Source organism: Pteropus alecto, unplaced genomic scaffold (genome assembly GCF_000325575.1).
Source record: "Pteropus alecto unplaced genomic scaffold, ASM32557v1 scaffold103, whole genome shotgun sequence".
NCBI lineage: Eukaryota > Metazoa > Chordata > Mammalia > Chiroptera > Pteropodidae > Pteropus > Pteropus alecto.
Window position 1 is genome coordinate 3954884 of NW_006436288.1, and position 15733 is coordinate 3970616.

The 15733-nt window shown below is 30.8% G+C and overlaps 1 non-coding gene across 1 annotated transcript; it reads right to left on the reverse strand.

Annotated features, from left to right (window-relative positions):
- Nucleotides 1-9263: 9263 nt before the first annotated feature.
- On the reverse strand, nt 9264-9397 carry LOC112480399. The gene has a single exon (XR_003046580.1). It is a non-coding gene; the product is annotated as a small nucleolar RNA SNORA63 (small nucleolar RNA).
- Nucleotides 9398-15733: the final 6336 nt, after the last annotated feature.

Here is a 15733-nt window from a genome sequence, read left to right on the forward strand (position 1 = left end):
TCCCCTTCCTTCACATAGCTCCCATTCATAAGAAAGAATCTCTACCTCTGGTAAAGTGGGCCTCAAATACTGGATACTGATTGCTCTTACTCCAGCTTAATCTTGGGATAGACATTCCTTTACTGAAAAAAAAAAAATTTTAAATGAATAAATAAATAAAAATACCAAAGGTAATTGTCCATCACTGGGCTCATAAATCAGGCATTCTTAGCTGAGAAAAGTGGGCCACTGCTCATTCCCTAAGAAATGGCACAGAGTTTTCTCGAAGGGGTGAGAATTTTTTTTTCCCCATAAGAAAAGAGGAAGAGTTTCATAGCTCTCCTTAAGGGAAATGACTTTATTTTAAAAGAGTGCCAGTAACTTCAGACTTAAGGGTGCCCTTGAAAACAATAAAAGTTTGGTGTCAAGCAATTAAGAAGTGTATGGTAGCTTTATGAGAGCAACAAACAAAACTATAGACCAGCTAGCTATTTAAAAAAGAGATCCTGGGAAAAAGAAAACCAAATAAACTTGTATGGAATCAGAACAAGTCTCAAGGACTTAGTGCAAAGACAACACTTGAAAAGGGGCCTTCATTTAATTAGAATAGACTGGAGCAATTGTTGCCCCAGAATGTTGTTGAAAACCACAGAGCAAACAGCTGTGGTGGAGGCTAATAGTTTGGTATAATATCAACAGAGGCAGACAGCTCTATGGAGAGATCACAGAAAGAGACAGCCAAAGATAACCTTGGTAAATACACTGTCCTCCTACAGAGACTGTGCACATGCCCAAGTCTGTGCCCTCTGAGATGTGACATCAGAACAAAGAATCTATCATGTTCAACTATCACCGTAGAAGAAACAGATATCACTACAATAGTCTATCAAGTCACTAAACAAAAAAAACTAACAATGTCAACATACAATATAGTATCTAAAATATTCATTCTCAAAAAGATACAAGACATGCAAGGAAATAGTAAAGTGTGATCCTCACAGAGGGGAAAAAATACAGGTAATAAAACTGACTTTGACAGATCTGGCTGTGAGACAAAGACTTCAAAGCAGCTATTATAAATATCTTCGCAGAACTAAAGAAGTAATATTTAAAGAAGTAAAAGAATGTATAATGACAATATCTTACCAAATAAAGAATCAATAGTTATAAAAATAAGTAATGAAAATTCTGGTGTTGAAAATTTGAGCAATTGAATTGAAAAATTCACTAGAGGTACTCAACAACAAATTTGAGTTACAAAAGAAAGAACCAGTAAACTTGGAGAGATTGATAGAGATTAAAGATTTGTAAGATCAGAAAAAAAAAAGAAAAACTAAAGAACATAACCTCAAAGAAATGTGAGGCATGACTAATCACACTAATATACACTTAATAGAAATATAAGGAGCGATGAGAAAGAAGCAGAATATATTAATGAAAAAACACATCCAAGAAGCTAAAAAAAAAAAAAATTCAAGCAGAATAGACACAGAGATAGACACCCAGACACATCATAGCTAAAATGCTGAAAAACAAAAACAAAGAGAAAAATCTGCTATGACACCAAATACAGAAATGATATTAAAGAATAAGAAAAAACGGATAATTTGGACTTCATTCAAAGTAAAAACTTGTGCTTTAGTGAGCACCTTCAATAAATTGAAAAGGCAACAACATACTGACTGGGACAAAAAATTTGCAAATCATATATTTGATGAGGGACTTTTGTCCAGAATATATAAAGAACTCTTAAAACTCTATGTTATGAAGACAAAAATTCCAATTTAAAACTGGACACAGGATCTCAATAGACACTCCAACGAATATATAGAAATAATAAGCACATGGAAATATGTTAAACATTATTAGCCATAAGAGAAATGCAAATCGAAACTCAGTGAGATACCAGACATGCTAGGATGCCTATAATAAAAATATCAAATGATAACAAGTGTTGACAAGAATGTGGAGAAGTTGGAACTTCATATACTGCTGGTAGAAATGTAAATGATATAACTATATTGGAAAACAGTCTGGCAATTCTTCAAAAAAATCCAATAATTGCCATATGACTCAACAATTCCACTTCTAACTATACTCAAAAGAAATTAATACTGTGTCTGCTCAAAAACTTGTATACAAATGTTCATAGTAACATTATTTATAATAACCAAAAAATGGAAATAACCCAAATATCCACCAGTTGATGAATGAAAAAGTAAAAGGTGGTACACCCACACAGAATATTATACAATAAAAAGGAATGAGTACTGATATATGTTGCAACATGAATTAATCTTGAAAATATTATGCTGAGTAGTTGCAAAAGATTACATGTAGTATGATTCTCTTTTTATGAGCTGCCCACAACTGGCAAACTTATAAAGACATAAAGTAGATTAGTGGTTGCCTAGGACTGGGCAAAGTAGGGAAGAATGAAGAGTGGGTGCTAATAGGTATCAGATTTCTTTTTGTGCTGATAAAAATGTTTCAATTTTGATTATGATGATAATTGCATAAGTCTGTAAATATACTAAAAATCAGGGAGCTGCATATCTTAGATGGATAAATTGTATTGTATAAATTATATCTCAATAAATTGGTTTTAAAAAGGTGATATAAAAAAACAAAATAAATTATAATTCTAGAATTTAAAAAATAATGATCAAAATTAAGAATAAATATTTTTAGAAACAGACACAGTTGAAAAAATAATTGGTGAATCGAAAAGTCACAATTCATGAAAATGCCATAGAATCTTAACCAGGACAAATAACAACAACAACAAAAAAAACACGTAATAAAATACATCACAGTGAAACCACTGGAAAATAAAGAAAAAGAAAAAAATTGCAAAAACATCTGAGAGGGAAGGAAAGAGAAGGTTACCTACACAGGGGCAATAATAAGATGGACAGGTGACTTCTCAACGGAAACAATGAGTTAATTGAAACTCAACAATAAAATGATTAACATAAGAATCTGTTAAAAAAGTATTGTGTATCTTACTGAACTAATGGAACAGCTAGAGAATTAGATATCAAATTAGGATAGGAATCGAAACAGAAATACCACAACTCTTCATGGCACCATAACAAAAATGAACGGTTTCCAATATTTCTTACTTTGTGTGATACAGCTCAAGATTCGAGTACTAGGTGAAGTTCATTTGGCTAAAATTAGGTCTAAGACCTACCTGTTGACCATATAAGGGGTCTTCAATGAAGATTTTATTAAAAATTTTAAGGGCCATTTGTCTTTGTAGCAGAAGAATATGGTTTTTTAATTTATTGACCTACCAGGACTGAACCTAATGGTACAGATTTTTCTAAAATGATATTGATGTGCTATTAGAAAGGGAGAAGTAAAAAAATAATAATAATTAAAAATATTCACTGGCTAGAATTAGAACTGGGAAATAAAAGAGATCAGCCTTAGCATTAAGGTAGAAGATCTTCAATATAAGATGACTTGACCTTAAATAGAGAATACTACGTCTAGTGACTGTGTTTACAGGTGGAGGTGTGATTGCTTTAACAGAGGGTAAAGAGTGATGAAACAGACAGGGCCAACAATATTGTGACTAATCTCTAAGTGATAACTAATCTGCATTGATATTTCAATTTATTTTCTCATATAATCTGAACCTACTCTCTAGCCTAAAATTAATATTTAACATTTTTTTTACTTTATAGTCACAATTTTACATCAAATAAATAGGACATAGATGTTAATATACTATCAATTATGGGTCGAATTTTAAAATGGCATTTAGTTTAGTGAAATTTCATTCTCTTGAAAATTTTATCATTTGTATGTAGCCCATAGGATTCTTTTGGAGCCGAAAGTCTAAAGTACTTGCTCATCTAAACACATATCTTCGGAGAATTATTCATGTATAACTGAAATTTTGCCAAAGAATGAGTACAATCCAAGTAATTAACTCCCATAGGCATTTAATTTTTATATTGACCTTTTAATTCTTACATTTTTAAGGTATCCTTATCATTTTTTTGCCTTATTTTATATAGATCAGTTTCAGAGAGATTTTTTTAGTAACTTACTTTATATTACCTATTAACACAGCATTTCCCAGTATAACAACATATGTCTACATAATGTACTGATCCTATGTGGCAGGCTATGAACTGTGCTATGAATTAGGTCATGTAAATTAAATTTACATAAGCCGTTAAGTGATTCGAAAAGGTGGGCTTTGATAAAGTATGGGGAACTATATTAGTAAGGTTCTCCAGAGAAACAGAACTAATAGGATGTGTGTGTGTGTGTGTGTGTGTAGAGAATGCAAAAGGAAAGCGAAAGAGAGAGAAAGAGAGAGAGAGAGAGAGAGAGAGACTGAGTTTTAAGGAATTGAAGGAAGCTGCTCTCACACAATTGTGGAGGGAGGCTGGCAAGTCCAAAATTTGCAGAGAAGGCTATGAAAATGTAGATTCAGGGAGCAGTTCATGTTTCAGACCCACAGAATTTCCTCTTTGAGTGAGTCAGTCTTTTCCCATCCATATTATGGAGGGTAATCTACTTTTTATATAAAGTCTACTAATTTGAATATTAATCTCATCTAAAAAATACCTTTATAGCAATGTTGAGACCAGTGTATGGCCAAATATCTGGGTATCATGGCCTAACCAGGCTGACTCATAGCATTAACCACAAGAACCCTTTCCCACAAAAGAAACTTGCCCATGGGTATCCTTTCTAACACCCCTCGAGGACATTAGCAAATCAGAACTAAGAGAGGCTTCATTCAGAATTCTGACTTTCTGTGATGATTTTGGTGTGTGTGTGTGTTTTTTTATTTTTATTTTTTTTTGCCATTTCTATTTCTGCATCTTTAAATTGTATAAAAATATATCCTTTTAGAAATACTATATTCGATGCATGATACTTAAAATTATTTAATACCCACGATGACTACCTTTGAACTCATTCCTTTCTTCACATTACAACCATAATAATTCCCTCAAGTATTCTGAACAACAAAAACAAAATAATCCATCCAAGCACATTTATTTCATATAGTCTCCTTCCAATACCACAGAAATTGTCACTAAAACATTCTGAAGGACATAAAGTATTTATTATGGTAACTTACTTTGCATTCAAACTGTTACAGAAAAGGGCTAGCCAAAGATATTTTTCCAAGACAAATGTATATACTATACTATTTTGCAAACGTCCTCACTTTGTCCTATATTGCTAAGTAAATATTTTATGAAGTGATTAAATTTGTGATATGTTCTGAATTTACTTAAAATATATTCTTTCAAAAGGGTACAACATACCACATTTGTACAGTAACAAGATGTCAATGATATTTAGATAACAATTTAGTTATCCCTGTAAATGAATTAAAGAGCATTTTATCCATTTCAATGTTCTATAGTTTAACACCGTGTTGAAAGACTACTATATGTCTATTATTCATACATTGCAATCTTGGCTTTTTATGCCTTCAACATCTAGTTTCACTGTAAGTCTTGGGTATGTTTTATACTCTATTCTTGTTGCCAGTTGTTGCTGGGATCCACGATTTTTCAACTTTGAAAATGTGTGAGGAAGGTATAATTTGAGTGGTGAAAGACTTGTTGCATTTGACAGAAAACTACAAATCTGCTCCAGGGACTGCTCTAAATCTGAGGAGTAAGTTTGTGATTTCCCGGGAGGTGCTTAGAGATACAGTCTATAATGTCAGCATTGCTTATTCCCAATTGAATCATGTTTTTGAATAGAAGAGGTAGTGCAGTATTGTATAAAGAACATACTGGTAAAAACACAGTTTTGGCTAGGCTCTGCCACACTATGAATTTAGGTAAGTGAATATACATTTCTAAATATTCACTTTATAATCTATAAAAGGAGATGGGAGCGATGTTTGGAAAGGAGCATGTCTAAATAGTCTTCCTGGTAAATGATTGTATGTTTTCTATTATAATATTAGCTATTTTTGACTTTGCTTGCCATATGGAGGTTTCAACCACTGTACCCATATATGGAAAATATTACATTTGTGAGATATTTTATCAGTATCATTTTAATATAAATGTAGCTAAATCGGTATTTAGGGAAATTGTTTGTGCATATGAAATATTGGTACTCTGCATTCTTTTACAATCAAAAATTTTGTTCTTAAGTGAAAAAAATTCCTTTTCTCTACTTTCATCTGAGTAGAGCTAATGAACTTGCTTGAATCCGTTGATTTGGTTAATAAAATTGCTCTTTTGGCTCTCTCATACACACATTCATAAAAGGTATTTTTGTGTAATTCCTAAATATGATTACATCAAAGCTACAAGTAAATATTGTCCTCTGATTGTGAGCAATCACTATTGCTCCTGCTCTGTTTCCATACTCTCACATACTCTCAATTATTCATCTATTCATCAACTATTCAACACTCATCTACTCATTCTTTCACTTATTTATTCAGGGTCATGTATTCATAGAAAATGTTAAGGTAGATTTGTTTTTCAAATTCCATGTCAAAATCCTTAAATTATATATCAAATTGGTTTCCTCAAACAAATTTTTAATCAAATTATTTTAAATCAGCTTATTGAGGTATGTTAACATATTACAAATTTATTTATTTTATACGTACAAGTCAATGAATTTTGACGAATACGCATGGTTGTTTAATCAACAAAATCATGGTAGATAACATTACTATATCCTCAAGTTTCACTCGTGCTCCTGTGTAATTAATCCTATCTTCCCAGCCCTCATTCTTTACGGCCATTGATGTGCTTTCTTTCACTATAATTTTTCTTTTTCTAGAATTTTATATAAATAGAATCCATACAATACGTGGTCTTTATGTGTTTTTGTCAATTAGTATATTGTTTTGAGATTCATCCATGATGTCATATATCAGTAATTGGTGACCATTCTAGGTCCTCTATATTTCCATATACATTATAGAATCAGCTTTTTAATTTTAAAAAAGAAAGCTTTCTGGGAATTAATTGAATTTGTATTGAATCTACAAAATGAATTAAAGATAACTGACACCTTGAGATCATTGTATCTTTCAATTTATGAATATAGAATTTCTCTCCACTTATTTAAGTTTTCTTTACTATCTATCAGCAATGAATTGTAATCTTTCAGTGTCTTGATCTTGTATATGTGTTATTAAAATTTACTCCTAAGAATTTCATTATTTTTGAAGCGATCGTACATGGTATATTTTTATTTCAGCTTTCAGTTGTTCATTGACATTATATAAAATATAGCCTAATTTTGCATGTTGACTTTGTTTAGTGTGATATTACTAAATTCACTATTTATCATATCTTTTTTTCTGTATATTTCTTAGGAGTTTTTAGATCCTCACGTTATCTATTAATAAAGACATGTTAGTTATTTCCAATTCATGCAGTTTTATTTTTTCTTCCCTATTGACATAAGAATCTCCACTAGAATTTTCTCTACAAGTGATGGCAATGAATACTATTGTCTTTTTTATGATCTTATGGGAAAATATTTAGTCATTCACCTCTAAGCGTTCATATGAAAGTTGTACGTGTCTTTTATCAACCTAGTTGCGGAGTTATTCCTTTAACATGAATGGATATTGAATTTTGATAAATGCTATTTCTGCATATATTTGGAGTCTATTGAGATGGCTATATGTTGTTGTTTTTTTTTTATTTTTTAGTCTGTTAATAGAGTAAATTATAGTGGCTGATTATTGTATTAAACCATCCTTGTATTCCCAGGATAAACTTGACTTGGTTATGATGTCTGATATTTCTTATACATGCCTGAATTGAATATGTTAAATTTGGAATGACTATTTTAGGATCTATGTTCACATATATTTGTGTTATTTTTGTAATAACACTTTCTAATTTTGGAATTAGATTAATGCTCCCACATAAATAACCTGGGAAGTACATCCTCTTATTTCCTAGAAGAGGTTGTTGAATTGTATTATTCTTTAAAATCATTGTTAGAATTCACCAGTGAAGTCTTTTGGGCTTAGAGTTCCTTTGTGGGCAAGTTTTGAGCTTTAAATTCAATTATTTTAAATATATGGTGTTATATAGATTATGTATTTTTTTTAATGAGTGAGGTTTGGTAGAAAGGTTATTTTGAGGTAGGTGCTTATTTTTATCTCAGTTATTAAATTGACATAAAATTATTAAAAATATTCACTTATCATTTTAATGTGGTGGGATCTTTAGTAATGCTCTCTTTTAAAATTCTGATATTAGTCATGTGTGGCTTCCCATTATTTTTTTCATTAGTTTATTTGAAGTTTATAAATTTTATTGAACTTAAAAAAGATCAGTTTGAGGGTTCTTTGACTTCATTGTTTTTCTGTTTTCTATTTCATTTACTCTTGCCCTTTTTCTTGGTAGTCCTTCCTTCTGATTGTTTTTGGATTAATTTTTCTTTTCTTATTTTATGGTTACTTGAAGTAAAAACAAAAGTCAATGATTTAAGAACTTTCTTGCTTTAAATGCTATAAATTTTCCTTCAAAACTACTTTAGCTTCACTCCACATTTAAAATGCTATGCATTCAATTTTATTCAATTAAATGTATTCTTTCATTTCCCTTATGATTTCTTCATTGACCAATAAGTTATTTAGAATGCATTGTTTAATTTCTAAACATTTGATTTCCAGATAATGTTTGTTATTGAATCTAGTTTAATTTTACTGGGTAAGAGAATATACTTTGCATGCTTTTTCCTTTTAAATATATAACTACTTTTATTGCTCAGAATACATGTATGTTCCACTTGTATTTGCAAATAATGTATATTCTGCTGTTCGGTGGAATATTTTCTAAATACTGATTCAGTTGTTCAAGAATGTTGTGTTATTGAATTCTTTTATATCATTTTTTTATATTCTGTCTAATTATAATTCTCTGAATTACTCAGAAAGAAGCACTGAAAATATCCAACTCTAATTTTGGATTCATTTATTTTTTTCTTTCGGTTCTACAAGTTTGTGCTTTATGTATTTTGAAGCTCAGCTACTAAGTACATTCATTTTTAGGACAGTAACATCCTCTTGATAAATGGACCTTTTATTATTACAAGGTTTTTCTCTTTATCCTTTTTTATTCTCCCTCTAAAATCTTTTTTTTAATATTTATATTATAACTCCAGCTGTCTTATAATTAATCTTAACAAAGTAGATATTTTTTCCCATCTTTTTTACTTTTAATATACTCACCTTTGTATATTAAGTGGCTTTACTTGTTGTTTTTAGATGTTATATGGTTGTGTCCTTCTTTTTTTTTTTTGACATGTATGAAATCAAGCATATGCCTGGCCACTACAAGACCATAGCAGACAGGTAGAGTAAAGAAAAAATTTTATTTTGAGCAAGGAGAATAACAACATAGCACTTAACATCTATATTGCAGTCTAAATCTTGCCTTTTTTTTTTTTTTCATCCAGGATGGCAATGTCTAATTTTTAATGAGAAAGTTTAGAGTATTTTAATGCAATTTTCAAAATGGTTAGGTTTAATTATGTCATAGGGTTATTTTTCTATTTTTCCCTTCTGTTATTTGTAGTTTATTCTCTTTACTTGCCTTCTTTGACAGGATTGAATATTTTTTATAATTTTATTCATCTCGACTATTCACTTGTTGTCCTAGGGCTCAGTGTACATCTTTAACCTAACACAGTCTACTTTCAAATAAGTATATCAATATGTGAATAGAGTAAGAAACTTAAAACTGTATGCCTCCATTTCTCTCCTCCCCTATTCTTCATGCTACTGTTATCTGACATTTTATTTTTACATTTTTTATTAATGTTATCGGATTAGTTTTCTAATGCTGCTGTAACAAATTACTACATGTCTAGTGGCTTAAAGCAACACAAATTTATTCTCTTATAGTTCTGGAGGTCAGAAGTTTAAAATTCATCTTTAGGGTGGTGTTCCATCTGGAGACGCTAGGGAGGATTTTTCCTTGTCTTTTCCAGATTGAAGAAGCTGCTTACACTGTTTGGCTCATTGTTTCCTACATCTTAAAAGTGTGGCTGCTTCCTCCAGCCTCTATTTCTGTCATCTGATCTCTTCATTCTTTTTTTGACCTCTGCCTCCCTTCTTACACGGAGGCCTGTAATTACATTAGGCCTACCCAGATCCAGGATAATCTCATCGCAAGACCTTTACTTATCCTTATTTGAATGTTTATTTTCAATATAAAGTAATATATTCATAAATTCTGGGATTAGGAAGTGAACATCTTTAGAGATCTAATATTCAACCTATCATACTCGTGATACATTGTTATTTTTCCACTTTAAGCAGTAGATTATGTTTTAAAGAATTGAAAATGAGAATAGTTTTGTACATTCTCCCCCATATTGACCATTTCAAGGTTTTTTTAATTAATCAAAAACAAATTCATAAAAATAGAGGACAATCTGGTGACGGCCAGAGTGGAGGGGCGTTAAGAGGGCTGGGAGAAAGAGGTGAAGGGTTAAGAAAGTACAAATTAATAGTTGATAGATGGTCACGGGGATGAGGAACATGGCATAGGGAATATAGTCAGCATTAATGTAATGATGAAGTATAGAGCCAGAGGAGAGAAAGAGCAATCAGGGGGATTGATTATAAACTACATAAATGTCTAACCAATGTACTGTATACTTGAAACTAATAATAAAATAAAATAAGTTTTTTTAATTAGCTTTGCATAGATGCAAATTAAATGTGGCATCATTTTCATGTCTTTCTTAACATTTCTTTTCATACATGTCTATTGGTAATAAATTATTTCTGTGATTTTTACCTGAAAACCTCTTTATTTCATTATTTTAAAAATTTATTATTTTGCTAAATATAGAATTTAGATTGATAGTTTTTTTTAATTTCAGCACTTAAAAGATGTTCTATTTTTATATCATTTGCATAGTTTCTGACAAAAAGTCTGCTATAATCCTTATCTATGTAATGTCTTTTTTTCTGTTTTTAGATGTTTCTTTTTATGACTGATTTTAAGCAATCTAACCATGATGTGCCTTGTTGTTTCCATCCTTCTTCTGTTTTGGATTTAATGAGCTTCTCACGTCTGTGGTTTTGTACTCTGTATAAAAATAGGGAGAAAATGACCACTATTAAAATATATTAAAATATATTCCCTATCGCTCTTTATTCTCAGACTTCTATTGCATATATGTTAGATTGCTGGATTCAGCCACAAAGTTCGCTCATATTCTTTTGCTTTATATTCTTTTTTTTTCTCTCTATGGTTCATTTTTGGATAGTTCTTTTAGTTTTCTTTGTTTCTTTGTTTTTCTTTCTTTGTTTCTTTGTTTTTCTTTCTTTCTTTCTTTCTTTCTTTCTTTTTTTTTTTTGCTGTGTCTGAAGTTTACTTATCTTTTACTCTGCAGGGATTAGCTAGCATGCTAATATGTTATCAATTTTATTTAGTGTATTTTTTCAGACATTGTACTTTTTTTATCTCTAGAAATAGTATTTGTATCCTTTTTTTTACATCTTACATAACTTTAGTCATGATGGTCATATTTTCCTACACCTTTTCAAAGATATGGAAAATAGCTGCTTTAATGTCTGATAATTCCATCATCTTTGTCATTTTTCCATTGTTTTTATTAACTAATTTTCTCCAGCTGTGGTTATTGTTCTGCTGCTTTGCACACTGGGAATTTTTTAATGGATAGGAACAATGTGGATTTTATACTATTGGTGATGAATTTTGTTGTATTCTCTTAAGTGCTGCTCTGTAGAACTGTTTGGCTCAGTTCTACAGAGCAGCACTTAATCTAGGACTAATTTAACCCTCACTATTTAGGCATTACCATTTTAAAGTTTCTTCTGATGGCTCCCGTATTATTATTATTTTTTTCCTATAGCTGGTAGAAAAACAAATTATTCCTACCTTTCTATGAACTCTGTAATCGTTCAGCCTAATACCTTCCAGTATTCTTTTTTTTTTTTTTTCCACGACCTCCTCTTGTAAATGCACAAAGAATTACTAAACCAGAGATTAAAATGAACTCTTCTACCTATTTTTCAAGCTTTCACTGTCTGTTACATATTCTCCAGTATTATGTTCTCAAATGACAGACACCTTGGCCTTCCCAATTTTCAGTCTGTCCCTCCAAGTCAGGGAGTGCCCTGGGATCTGTTTTGAATCCCCTTTCTTGCACTGTAGACTGGAAATTGCCTTCGAGAAAGAACATGGGACAATCAGAAGGCTCACTTCATTTGTTTCCCTTCTCTTTATCTCTTTATCTCTTGCTGCTTATTTCCAATGTTTGAAGATTGTCATTGATAATTTTTGTTTTATTTTTTGCTGTTGGAGATAGGAAGGTAAATCCTTATTCTATCATGGGTAGAAGCAGAAGTCACATACAAGTAATTTTGAATGTATTTTTTATATAACTATATTTTTGCACAGTTATTTTCTTGTGTATCACCAATAACAGTAAGTACAAATGAATGTAATATTTATTTTAAAAGTTACATTTTAGGCAATATCAACACAGTGAGATTTACTGAGAGTATAATAATTGTTCAAATAACTATACATTGCTTTTGTTATTCCAGCTTTCACTCATGATGTCATTTGAAGGGTTTCCTGCATTAGATAGTTCTAATGATTTATGAAACCAGTTTATGGAATCTATAAATTGGAAAGAATTCTTGAAGTTTTAATTTAATATTTTTAAAATTCTTTGGTTAGTAAATATCATCACCTTGATTTTAAAAAATAGCATAGGTATAGAAATCATATTAATTTAAATTATTAATTTAAATTATTAAATATCTCAAAAATATATAATAGTATAAATAATTATATATTTAGCACCAGTAGTGATTTGTTTTTCACAAAAATTTCTTTCTTAGATCTATTTATATACATATTCATTCATCCATTCATTAATTCCCCAATCACTATGATTGTTTGCCTACTGTGTAGTACATGGCCCTAGAGCAAAAGCAAGAATAATATAATTTCTAAAATTTAAATTATATCATACCTTTCTCTTTTCATTTTAAATCTGTTGGTATCATCAATGATCTTGGTAGCCCTGTAAAACTTGAAAATGAAAAGATTGTGAAGGTCTAAATCTCCCTCTCTTGTCTACATGGCTGAATCTGATTTCTGACTTCATTAGCTTCACAGCATGTTGTGGTGTGTATTGTATTAGTTATTTTAATTTTTTTTTACTTCTAACTGTGGACTTAACCAGTAGTGGTTAGATGTAGTGCCAAGATCAAATGCTGCCAGTGGAAACACAAACAAACACCTTTTATGTTATACACTCAATGAACTGTTCCTTAAAATGAAATACTGGTAGTATTTGAGGGGAATGCTCTTGATATGTATGATATTCTAATTCTGCCAGGAAGCCACTTTGAAAAGTAGGTAGATGGAAGGACCATCTGAAGTGAATTCTTCAACCGTAATTTCCTAATCCCAGGGTGGAAGATGTAGATTAATTTGCTAATTACCTTTAGTTAGTATTTTATAGCTCTTAATGATTCTCCAAAGTTATTTCTTAATCTATGAGAAGATCCTTTCTCAGAAATAAATTCTGTCCCTGTTCTCAGCACTTCCTTCTCTAGTTTTTGACATTCTTCCTAATCGTGGCTCATTAATCTCCCTTCCCCTGCTCTTTGTAAGATACTAGAGAAAACTCTTGATCTGAGTTCATCTGGAGTCTTGATCTACTTTTAAGCTCTATTTGATACCACTTTGTCTAGCCGAGACTCTAGGACAGTCCATAGCAAATATATGTGCTTATTATCTATATAAATGTGTCATGGTTTAAGGGATGATTTTCTGTTAGAATTCAAAAAAATATGAAATTTCAGTTTTTTTAAATTAAAACTTTTGTTCTGTTATTGCTTAACAGTACCCCAAATTTTAATTCATGTATTTAATAGTTTTGTTGTGTGCCTACTATGTCAGGGATTGTGCTTGGTGCTGGGGATATATTAGTGAACAAATTACATATAGTTAGGCACATAGAAGAAGTTCATTTAGTAGATATTGATAAAAAATAAGTAAATGCAGAGTTTAGAAGATTGCAATTTGTGAAATATTAGTATCAGTAGTGTTTGTAAAAAAAAATCTAGTTTCTCTTTTGCTCCACATAAGCATACTTTAAATAATAGCGTTTAGAAGAATATATGGAATATCTAAATTAGAAAACAATGTCACTCTGAGGAACCTCTGTAATTTACTGATGTGTAGTGTTTGTTAGAGTCAGAGTACTTTTCCTATGTTAATACTTTTACCAAATTAAAGTTAATAAAATTTCAGAATTAAAAAAGTGCAACTTTAAGCAATGGATAAATTTAGTATTATGAAAAGGTTATTGTCACTGGCTTAGTAAGATCGATGATGTAGTTGAAGAAGTACCTTGCTATACCTCTAGTTAAGTATAATACTGTAAAAGTCCCTGAAACAAAATTGATGTATCTGAGATGTTATCCAGGATGTACTCTTATGCTATTTTTGCAAGCTGCTTTCATCATACTCAGAGGGATTTATCAAGATGCTTACCTGTTGTGAAATTCAACATGATTTCTTGAGGGTGCAATCTCAGGCTGAGTTATGTCATCTCCTCTTAGCATTGCTATATCAATGCCTATATGATTGTAATTCTTTTGGGGCTCTCCTTATTCAGTGGTTGCTATACAAAATGTTGGACAAACAAATGTGTGTTATGCTTTAAGACTACTACTGTATGTCATATGTATTTACCAAAAGCTTTTTGGGAAAAAAATGTACAAAATGCATTTTGATGTATAAACTCTTTTATCTGAAGCCTTAAATAAAATTTTCATTTTTGTCTGGTCTACATGTAATTGGGGCAAAATGAACTGAGCTCTTCTGTTATTTTTTACATACATTGAGCTGATTTATCCTAAGTTGTTGAAATTCATGAAGTTAATGTCTTCTTCTAAGTAAAATTAAACACTTTAAAAAAGAAAATAATTTAATTTCCAAGATAAGTAATTTACACATCATCTGTGTACCATTTTTTTTTAATGTTGTTCTGTAGGTATGTCTAAAGTGCCAGGAAAAAAAAAAATATGTAGCTGACTCTCTAGTGTATACAAGTATATGCACAAACTATTGGTCAGACAAAGGCGGATGACATTTAAAAAAGAATCTAACTATTATGGAGGTGTCAAAATTTTGTCTGTGTTGCCACTTTGTGGAATAGCTGAATGTTAATCAGGGCACCAAACAGAAAATTCTTATTCTAGGTTTATATGGGATTAGATTATGAGTGATTCCTCTTAGTCCTTGAGAATTCTGATTACCTGTTCAAGGAAGTCCTGAATTTCTAAAAGTAGTTTTTCTTTAATAATGCAGACTTTATTTCTTAAGAAGGTTATGAGAAACCTGTGACATGTCAGCATTTATAAATAATGAGTCAATGCATACAATTCTATAACTGTGCATTTCTATTTCGTTGATAGAATATAAAGTATATTATGATTATGTTGTTGTCTGCATGTAAGCTAGTACTGATGAATATTAACCCACCTGTATATTAGTTGAAGAATAAAGATCTCATATTTCTAGGCGGTAACTGAAATTATAAGTATCTAAAAAACTAAGGGGATAGGTAATTTAAAACATGTTAAATACATTATCCCCCTCCTCAATTTACTTTCATCTGATGTATTCTGCTCCTTTCATTCTCTTCATTCTTTCGTTCCCCATCTCTACTGGCTCTCTTTGCTTCCTTCTTCCCTTATCTCTCTCACCAC